Source organism: Aotus nancymaae, unplaced genomic scaffold, assembly GCF_030222135.1.
Source record: "Aotus nancymaae isolate 86718 unplaced genomic scaffold, 86718_ANA_hifiasm-v0.15.2.pri h1tg000003l, whole genome shotgun sequence".
NCBI classification, from domain to species: domain Eukaryota; kingdom Metazoa; phylum Chordata; class Mammalia; order Primates; family Aotidae; genus Aotus; species Aotus nancymaae.
This window is the reverse complement of record NW_026988414.1, coordinates 49,010,207-49,021,123: the sequence shown is the minus strand read 5'-3', so window position 1 is coordinate 49,021,123 and position 10,917 is coordinate 49,010,207.

Below are 10,917 nucleotides of genomic sequence, written 5' to 3'. Positions count from 1 at the left end.
CCCAGTGTGGTGGTGAATCCTCCGTAGTGTGTTGAGTGTGGTATCCTATCTGAAGCCCAGGCTGTTGCTTCCAGTCTGGTGGTGAATCCTCCATATTCTGGTGAATGTAAATCTCTTTCCCTTCTCCCCTTCCCATTGTAATTTGCTTATTTTATCAATCTGCTTATTATATCATTTGCTTATTATATCAATTTGCTTATTATACCTCCATTGCTATTTATATGGGATAAAGCTTATTTACCCTTAAAGGTATTGCATATGTGCCTTTTCTTCTCCCCTTGTGCATCTCCTGCACAGAACAAATCTTAGAAGCACAATTGTGAAAAATAGAAAATACAGGGGTGTCAGAAACATCAGAGAACTAAGATGTTTCTGGGAGAGAGGGATGAAAGTTCTTCAAGTTAACAAGTGCTGGCCGGGCACGGTGGCTCATGCCTGTAATCCCAGCAGTTTGGGAGGCCAAGGCGGGCAGATCACGTGAGGACAGGAGTACAAGACCAGCCTGGCCAACATGGTGAAACCCCGCCTCTACTAAAAATACAAAAATTAGCCAGGCATTGTGGTGGGCACCTGTAATCTCAGCTACTCAGGAGGCTGAGGCAGAATGGTTGGAATCTGGGAGGTGGAGGTTGTAGTGAGCCAGATCACGCCATTGCACTCTAGCCTGGGCTGACAACAGCAAGACTCAGTCTCAAAAACAAAACAGTGCTAAACCTGGCTTGGCACCGTGGCTCACGCCTATAATCCTAGCCCTTTGGGAGGCTGAGGCAGGAGGATCACTTGAGTCTAGGAGTTCCAGGATACCCTGGGCAAAATCACGAGACTTTATCTCTGCAATAAATAAAAAAAATTAGCTGGGTGTGGAGGAGTGTGCCTGTGGTTTCGACTACTTGAGAGACTGAGACAAGACAATTGCTTGGGCCCAGGAGGGTGAACCTGCAGTGATCATGTCAATGTATTCAGCTTGGGCAACAGAGTAAGACCCTCTTTCAAAATAAATAGAGTAAAATAAATAAAAATTAAAAGTGCTAAACTTCACTCTAGGCAGAAGATATCTGTCAGGTGACTGGTTGTATAAATTAAAGAGCTCTATGGTAAACCTCTGGAGGAAACGCAGACCCTTATGCATTGCCATGTACAATAACCATGCAACATTTGCTACTCTTGGTCTTGTAAAAAAAGAAACACTAGCTGGGATTATGAGTCTTTCACGTGGCATAGTCTCTCATATTTGAACAGTATTGGAGTAATCTGTAAACATGTCAAACTGGATCTTTGATCTCACCTTTTTGAAACATATTACCCACTTTTATGAGTTAAGTTAGGCTCCTACATAAAGATAATACCAATATAAAAATGTATTATTTTAATCTGATAATAAGTTAAACATTTCTGGCATTTAAAATTTGGCAAATAAAAGTGTGGGACAGAAAAAATACACATATAGCATACCACCCAATGAAAACGATTATTAATATATTTATAGATATATTTAAAAGTGTTCATTGCACACATAATTGGTATAGTTGTACATTGTGTATGTATGGATCGAATTAATATAATGTAGAATATATTTCATAACGAGTATTTAGGAATTTTGAATGTCTCAAGGCTTTATTGATAAATAATGAAACTGAATTTTTAACATTCACAGCATGAAGGTGGGAATCATGATACTCCCCTTGCATCAACCATTATAGTGAACAATGAATCTTCAATAAATTCTACTAACTGGTTGATTGCTACCAATAATAACAATAAATTATTTTTCAGATAGAATAAGCTAAAACAATAGTGTGGTGTTTGTGTTTTTCAGCCCTTTTTTGGTCTCCAACGTTAAGCAGTTTGCAATGAAATACATACACACAGACACAACATACGCAAACTAATTGGATGTTCTTGTGTAACCATATTCCTATATAAAAGTTGATTTTAGTCAATCTTCTTTTTTAGTAAACTAATTTTTGTTTTGTATTGTGTCTGTTTTCTATACTACTTATAACTTCAATTAGGAAGTTCTATGCTATTTTCTTCAGGAATAAATTTACTAAAAACATTAGAAATAGTCTACAGATAAATTCAGTTTTAATTGAAAAGTAAACAGCAAGAAAGTATGTATACAGATGTAAGGGGGAAGAATGGTATTGTCCGTTTTTACTACGTTTGTGTTTTGGAGCAAAACTTTCATTTTGAATAGATAGTGCAGGTGCAAATAAAGCACAAATAGTGTCCAGACGGCAGTGATCAGGAGGATGTTTCTTCTCAGCACAAAGCTTCATCAGTGTTAAAATGCTGCTTTTTTCCAGTAGGGGAATGTGGAGTCTTTTTTCCTATAATAAATGTGAAGACCACATATACTTGCCCTTGTAAAAATAGGTCAGGTTTCAAAAAAGACATGTTTATGCTTAAAGTTACAAAACCAACAATTCTCACGGGCATTGGTTTGTTTATTTAGTTTTAGTCTTAGTTACGTTTTCTACAAGTGAAATTTGAAAGATTTGTGGGACTAGGTAGTGGCAGAAGTCATCATGGCTAATGTAACTCCATTCTAACAAAAGCTGTTCCTCATTGGGCATGAGGTTAAAGTAAAACAAATTAAAAAACTGTAATTCATAAGGTATGAGTGTTGTGGGACTTGAACAGAAATTCTTATGCTATCATGTGCCTTTTCAGTTCTTGTCCTCTAAGCATCACTGGCAAATTTGAGCCTGTACCAATTCATTTACTGACCCTGTAAATGATGATAGTGGTTTCAGCAATTCTTTCTTGACTCCTAAAAAGCGGCAGTTAATAGACAATGTTAATTTACTGCTCACTTTTCTCATTTGGTCAATGAAATGAAGAGTCTACCCAGAATCCAAGAGAGTGCTTGGAACATAAGCACTCTATACATATTTGTTATTTAAAATATTGAGTAGCTATTATGATTAAGGACATTTTCTTTTTTTCATACACTGTCTATGCAATTAACACTTAGAAACATACAAAATCAAAATTAGTTTTTGGAGCAAGTAACCAGTATATTGGGGTATGGCAGAGAACATCTGTGTGTACAAAAACTTAATGGAAGGTGTCTTAGTTTGTTTAGCTTGCTATAATGAATTCTTAGACTGGGTAATATATGAACAGCAGAAATTTATTTCTCACAGTTCTGGGTGCTGTGACGTCCAAGATCAAGGTACCAGCAGATTCAATGTCTGGTAAGTGCTTGCTCTCTTCTCCATAGATTCTGTTTTGCTGCTGTGTCCTCACATGATGGAAGGGAACTAGCAGGCTCCCTCAAGCCTCTTTATAAATGCACTAATCCTATTCATGAGAGCTCTGCCTTCATGACTTAATGATCTCCTAAAAGCCCCACCTCTTAATACCATGTCCTTGGGAGTTAGGTTTCAACATAGGAATTTGGAGGGACACCAACATTCAAACATCCAGCAATAGGTGTTTCATCTTCATGAAGCTTTTCCTCTATGTTGCTTCATTTGCTCTCCATGTTCTGACATGACTACAATTTCTATCTTTAAAATAGTTCCACTAGGGCAATCTCTCTATAATTAATGTAAATGTATAATCATCCATCTATTCGATTTTAAAGCAATTAAAGTTGCTAATAGATTTTTCTAAGACTTTGAGATAGAACTTTTTTAAAAGGATGTTGTAAGATAGAGTCCTATGTCCAAGAAATGCTAACTTTAAACAGACTTGCAGTCTGTACCCATTGTGTGGTTTTTCCACTCTCAGACTTCCACTAAGGTGTCCAAGATTGAGTTTTATTATTAACAAAAAAGTGAAGTTATCACACTGGATGATTTCTGGACTTTCTCCTCAGCTATAAAAATAATCTAAAATTATTTACATAAATATAAATTTTTTAAAGTCTTTCTCTAGAGATCCTTGATAATCACATGGTTTAAGCATAGCCTTTCCTAGACAAAAAGAAGAGAGTTAAAAATATCTAATTCCTAGGGCTTCCTTTAAACAAAAATTATTATTATTATTATGGTTTCATGAGATAGATGCTGATGTTTGCTTTAAGTCCTATGGTCTAATATTCATGTTCAATAGCAGCTGTGATTCTAATAGAAAGATAAGAGCTACAAATTGTTTTTATTTTGTTAATGGACTAGAATGCTGCTCTGAGTAAAACATTCTATGACAAGATATAGTTCAGACTTTAAGTTTTCAATCCATGCCTTTACAATTCAATAAGCATACCAAGTAAAAACAAATATACCTTTAATTCTTCTCTAACCCTTGGTACTTTCTTCTTTAAATTCCATAGGTTCAAAGCCGTTGGCAAGCAATAACATCAACTTTAAATTTAACAACATTGTTTGCATTGATTGTATTTATTTTTGAAGTTACCTTCCTTTAATGACAAGTGATACCTTCTCCCCATTCGTAACAGTGACATAAATTTTTCTTCTAGTGTAGATTTAGGCAAAAGAAAGTGAATCGATTTTAAACATAATAAATGATTAAAAGTATAGGTCACATATACTTTTATGTGAGTTTTCTAGGTTGGCTTTGGCATTTCTGGGATTGGCTCTTTAATCTGTTTAGATTTAAATATGCTGATAACTCTATTTCCAGTAGTTAAAAGAGCACTGGTGGTCCATCTTATGAACTATTTATACAGATTCAGTTATAATAAGTAGCTCAGGCCACACAGTTACTTAACAGCCCAAGGTGACATATAGATAAAATAAAAATAGTGAAAGTGATAATTAGATGTCTGAAGATTTTGAAAGCATAGGCTTAGAAGTAGATGTGATTTACTTGCAGCTCTCCTGATCACATCTGATCTCTTAGATAATCATAATAACCTTCTCTCACTTGCTTCCAATAGGATTTGCTTGCCAACCTACTATAGAAAAGTCTCATTCAGGGAGAGCCAAGTGTGTGCCTGGTTATATGATGAATTTTAGAGTTTATTATTTAATGGTGGTTTTTGTCTGGTTCAAATGAAAATCAGAGATTTCTAACTTTGATTGTTCATAAATGGGAAACCAGTTCTGGTTCTGTCTTTGACAACCTTCCAAAATTTCTTTGTTCTTGAAAGATATCTGGAGCAAGATATGTATTTCTCCATTGTATTCTCTTATACTGAGGACAGATAGGTAAGTTTGTATAATCTCCCTCTTTTAATAGCAATTACAAAACACCTGCCAACATGGTAAATTGACATAGATTTTTTCCCAAAATTCTACTGTGGAAATTTGGTCTACCAGAAAAACTACTGCAAGTGAGCTACAATATAGATATAAGAATATTTATTTAAGCATTATTTATATAATAATAATTGAAGTTTAAGCAAATTTCCTTATTTTTGACATATTTTCTACTCTTGGTTTCAAGGATACTTCATTCATTCTTCTGGTTTTCCTCTTACCTCCCTAGCCATTGCTTCTAGAACTGGCTGCTTCTCTTCATCACTCTGAACTGTTAATTGTCAAGTGCATCAGGGCAAGGTTCTCTCAACTTTTTTTTAAATCTACCTTTTGTGCCTTGATATTTTATTCAGTAGTAAGATTTTAAATAGCCTTTGAGCATTGATAATTTGCATCATTTCTTCTCTTGTTCATTTTCTCTAAAATCAAGACATTTTGTTTTGATATTAAGAGTGGTTCTAGAGAAACAATTTTAAGAATGAGTTTTCTAAGTTGGTTTTTGGGTTTCTGGGATTGGTTCTTTCCAATTTTGGGTTCTAGAGAAACAATTTTAAGGATGAGTTTTCTAAGTTGACTTTGGGGTTTCTGAGATTGGCTCTTTAATCGGTTTAGATTTAAATATATTGATAACTCTACTTCCAGCAGTAAAAAGAGTGCTGGTGGTCCATCTTATGAACCATTTATACAGATTCAATTATAATAGGTAGCTCAGGCCACACAGTTACTTAACAGCCCAAGGTCAAGTATTCTGTTTTTACTAAGGCCCAGCATCAAGACCAAGGGCCATCTTTAAAAAAAAAAAAATAGTTATTTGCAGATGACGTCAAGTCCTTGCTCTGGAAACCTAAAGGTCTGCACTGTGATTCAGCTGTAAGGACCTGCCACAGGCTCCAAACAGCATCTCTATCTGCCACGGACACTTGAAGCACCGTTGGATGCTCCAAGGGGCAGACCAGCTTACACAGAATTCTGGACCTCTTGCAGAGCCTTCTTGTATTCTGCGTCCCACTCAAAACTATCAGATTTTCACTATTCCCAAATGAGTGAATTGCCTCCAAAATCCATACAGGCCTACTAGGTGCTTTGTATCTTTCTTGGTTGTAGTAGGGGCCAGCTGCAAAAACTTATCTCTCACCTTAATTTTCCCCAAATGTTCAGAAATATCCTTGCTTCATATAAGATGTTGGTTACAAATATCCAATGCAGATATTTTGTATACAGGGACATTTCACTTCACAACTCACTTCCTGGGATGTCCTAGAGATGAGCTGTAGTGCTGCAGCTGGCCACTTTTGGATGTCACCTGCATATTGTACAAGACCATAGGTAAACCATGACCAGGTCTTCTCTTCCTCTATCAACTGATCATAGGAAACTCCTCATGATGCTGTAGGTGTACGTTTGGAAAGAGAAGGCAGTGTCGTAAGAGTGGGTACCATGGGCATTTGGGTCTATTTTTTATGAAACTTACTTATGCTTTCAGGGGCTGCTCAGACCCTATCACATACATATGACTTCCATTTGGTAATGGAGTGTGCTACGCAAACCCAACCTTATGAATGTGTGGGTTAGGTATAAACATAACTTTGGGCAGGGCACCTGATTGTATACTTTGCTTGGGAGGAGAAATGGCCAGACATGGAACTGTGTACTGATTCATGGGCTATAGTCAATGGTTTCGCTGGATGATCAGGAACTTAAAAGGAAAATGATAACAAAATTGGTGACAAAGAAATTTAGTAAAGAGGTGTATGGATAGCTGTCTCAGAATAGGGAAAAAACATGAAGGTATTTGTGTCCTGTTTGAATGCTCACCAAAGGATGTCTCAGCAGAGGAGGATTTTAATAATTACATGGATAGGATGATCCATTCTGTGGATATCAATCAGTTGCTTTCCCCAGTCATTCATCATTGCCCAGTGGGCTCATTGGTGGCAGCATTGGCTCCGCAACATGTATTTCTCCTCACCCAGGCTAATCTGGCTTTGGTCAATGCTGAATGCCCATATGCCAGCAGTAGACACCAACACTGAGCTCCTGAGATAACATCATTCCCTGAGGTGATCATCCAGGTATCTGGTGGTAGGTTAATTACACTGGACAACTTCCATCATGGAAGAAGTGGAATTTTGTCCTTATTGGAATAAATGCTTAATCTGAATATGAATTTACATTCTTTTGCATGCAGTACTTCTTCCAAAACTATCATTTGTGGATTTACAGAATATCTTCTCCTCCACCACAGTATTCCATAGAGCATTGCTTCTTACCAAGGTACACATTTTACAGCCAAAAACGTGCAGCAATAGGCCCATGCTCATAGAATTTACTAGTCTTACCATCTCCACTATCCCAAAGCAACTGGCTGGATAGATGATAAAATGGCCTTTTGAAGATTCAGCTGTAGGATCAACTAGTTGGTGATATCTTGCCAGACTAAGGCAAAAAGTTTCCTTAGAATATCTCCTAGTGTTGCCATGCCCTGTGATCAAGGTCAGTGGAAAATTACACCAACCTAATTCAGTCAGGACTACAAATAACCAGCTATCAGAAAAGATAGCAAAAGGAATACAGAATGTGGAGTAGAAAAGTGTAGTTATAAATACCAGCTACAGTCATATAAGCAGTTGGAGAAATAAGAACTATAATTGTCATGGGTATTTCTTATTTTGTTATGAATATATTGTGTGTATATACATGTATATTAAGTGAATGTTTTTGTTCTTTGCTCTCTTATTCCTTTATTCAGTAACATAAGATGTATTAATTTTATATCAGTATTTTGAGTATTGGAAATTTTTGGTCATGTGTTTAAGTTACAGGAGAATATGAGGAGAAGGGTAAAAGTCACTCAAAGACTTCCTCAACTCTTCTGAAGAGATTAGGACATGTCTTGGTGTAAGCAGGTTGGTTGTAACATGTTAGGCAGAATTATGTCTTTGCTTTATTTGGAGATTGTGTATGGTTTAAGGAGATACATATGAATGCCAAGCTGACAAGCAGTGGACTTGTGTTGGTTAATTTTATGTGTCAAATTAACTGGGCTAAAAGATGCCCAGAGAACTGGTAAAACTATTTTGGAGAGTGTCTGTAAGGGGCTCCTGGAAAAGATTAGCATCTGACTATTCTCATCAGTGGACTGAATAAAGAAGATCCACTCTCACCAATGTGGACAGGCATCGCCCAATCCATTGAAGGCCAGAATAGAACAAAAGCGTAAAAGAATGGTGAATTTTCTCTGTTCTTGAGCTGAGACATCCATATTCTTCTGCCCTCAGACACCAGAGCTCCTTGTTCTTGGGCTTTTGAATTCCAGGACTTACATAATAACATCTCCCCTGTCTGACCCATGGCCCACCCCTGCCCAGTTCTCCGGTCTTTGGCCTTGAACTAGGATGTACAACATCAGCTCCCCTAGTTCTTAGGCCTTTGGACTCAGACTAAATTACACCAGAGGTTTTGCTGGTTCTCCACTTTGCAGATGGTATATCATGGGACTTCTCAGCCTCCATAATTACATAAGCCAATGCTCAGACTAGATCTTCTCTTATATATCTCTATATATCCTATTGGTTCTGTTTCTCTGGAGAAGTTTGACTAATCTAATATCAACTGATTACTTTCCACACCCACCTGCCTATCTAATATACATCTCAAATTTAGTATGTTTAAACTGGACTCTTGATTTTATAGCCTCCTCCAATCCTCCTAGCATAGTAACTGCATTCTATCAAGCTAAAATAAAATCATATCTTACTACATTTTTTTCAATGCACTGCCACACGAACTCTGTCATAAAATCCTATTTGTTCTACCTTTAAATTATTCCACAATAAAACAAAAGTCATTTCAGCACCATCATATATAAATTGAAGTGTTCAAATCTTTCCCTTTGAGATCAGAAACAAGATAAGGTTTTCTGTTATCAGTGTTTCCATTCTTAGCCAGCTCATTAAGCCAGGAACAAGAAATGAGAGGAAAAAGAATTGCAGATAATGTTCTTGTATACATAGAAACTCCTAAATAAACTGCCAATAAATTATTATAATTTATGACAGAGTTAATCTAGGTTACTGAATTCAAAGTCCATTTATTCCTATATGCTAAGAACAAAGTTAGAAAAAAAATAACATTTAAATTAAAAGTAAATAAGTACCTAAGAGTAAATCAAACAAAAGATGTGCAAGTTTGCATTATAGAAAAGCTTACTAGATGCAGTAAAGAAGACTCAAATAGTCAATATTATAAAGATGTCATTTCTTTCTATTTCAAAATATAGACACATTGAACCACCACATAAAAATCACAAGAATACAAAAGGCCAAATTAGTCAAGACACTTAGATAAAGTTGTAAGAACTTCTAGATAGCAATACTTACTATAAAGCTTTTATACTTCAGATAGGTTTTAAGGGAATAGTTTGGCATAGATGGACAACCCATCAGGGGTGCATCAGGATCTACATATAAGCTTGTTCACAGCGTCACTGAACACTGGCAGCTGCCCTAGTGTACTTACCATGGTGTCCACTATCCCAGAGTAACTGGTTTGATAGATGATAGAATGGATGAGAATGGATGAATACTTCCAGTGCATTTATAGAATGGTGTATAGTCTCAAACAATGTTTACCTGTAGATAATGGAAAAATAATATCTAAACATATATAGCTACAGATTCAATACAACATTCTCACCAGGAGTAAGCCAAAAAGATTCTCCTCATAATGATTGCATTTGTTTTCAATCACCACAGTATCAAATTACCACAACTTTAGTGGCTTGAAAGAACAGAAAGTTCTTTTAAACAATTTAACAATTTTAATCTATAAAATTGTTTTATAGATACTGAGCTCAGAAGTCTGAAATCAGTTTCACTGGTCAAAATTCAAAGTGCCAGCAGGTCTACTTTCCATGGATAGGACCAGCATCCTTAGTTCATGAGCCCTTCATCCATCATCAGCTCCAGTAGTGTAGCATTTTAAAATCTCTCTTTGCTTCCATTGTCATATTGTCTCTATCTCTCTGATTATATCAGGACCTCTGAGATTACACTGGATCCACCTGAGTAATCCAGGAAAATCTTCCCTTCTCAACTTAATCACATCTGCAAAGTCCTTTTTGCCATATAACCTAACATATTCACAGGTTCCAGAAATTCTAATCCAGGCATTTTTCGGCGGGCGGGGAGGCATTATTTAGTCTACTGTGATGATATAAAAGATTATATTGGCTACAAAAGCCCTGAAATTCTATCTTATTGAAAGGAAATTTGTTCCAAAGCAATTGATCAGTAGGTGCAACTAGCAAGAAAAAATATTTGTTTAAAATTTTGCATTTCATTGTCACTAACAAATATTAATTAGCACCTCAGCATTGGAGAATAAAGGAACTAACTATAGGTTCATATCAGCTACTGGTATCTTTTGTGTGAGTGATAATCTCATTAAATACCATTTCTAAAAGTTCAATATATAAGATCCCTTTTTTATTTATACAATTTTAATGACTTTTTAGAACTACATTCAAACTCTAACTGGTACATTTTCTTTATAACTTTCTTTATAACAAAGCCCTTATTGTAGAATTTAAGGAAAAAAAATTTTTATATTTATTTTCCAGAAAAGTATTCTGTATAAAGGTAAAAATATATTTATGAGTTTATTTTTTATAAAATTTTCAGTCCCATTTATTCATTTAGTCATTTATTTCATCATTCATATAAATATTTATTGGATACCTACTATGTAT